Here is a 499-nt window from a genome sequence, read left to right on the forward strand (position 1 = left end):
CTGTTACTTATTCTATCGGTCTCAGTTGCCGAGCCGCTAAGTTACAGGGACGTAAAGACACCAGCATCGGTTGTCAAGCGATATATATATATAATTTAAGGATGCATTCCTCAGTGTAGTACTGAATATACAAAAGAGTGCGAGAGTCATGGCGAGAAAGTCTTTCATAAGAGGTCTTCTGGATCAGAGTGAAGTCGGTACTAATCAACTCTAACAACAACGCCAATGGCATCTGTTTATGTCTAGCCAAGTAGGGACAAATCGAGCGACAGCATCAAAAATCAAGGATAGTGATGAGATAACGACGAAGCCTTTGCATGATCAGTCAACCTGCATGAAATAATAGCTGATCTTTTCTCAAATCACTCCATCAAAATAAAAAGGTAGGTTTGTCACAACCGGAAGGCGTTTGATAAGTTACCGCGGTCAGGTAGAGCTAAACGATATCAAAAACGACTGTCAGTAGTGTTCGAAGAATTGCTGTTTCGTAATGTTACAC

Source organism: Octopus bimaculoides, chromosome 25 (genome assembly GCF_001194135.2).
Source record: "Octopus bimaculoides isolate UCB-OBI-ISO-001 chromosome 25, ASM119413v2, whole genome shotgun sequence".
Lineage (NCBI taxonomy): Eukaryota > Metazoa > Mollusca > Cephalopoda > Octopoda > Octopodidae > Octopus > Octopus bimaculoides.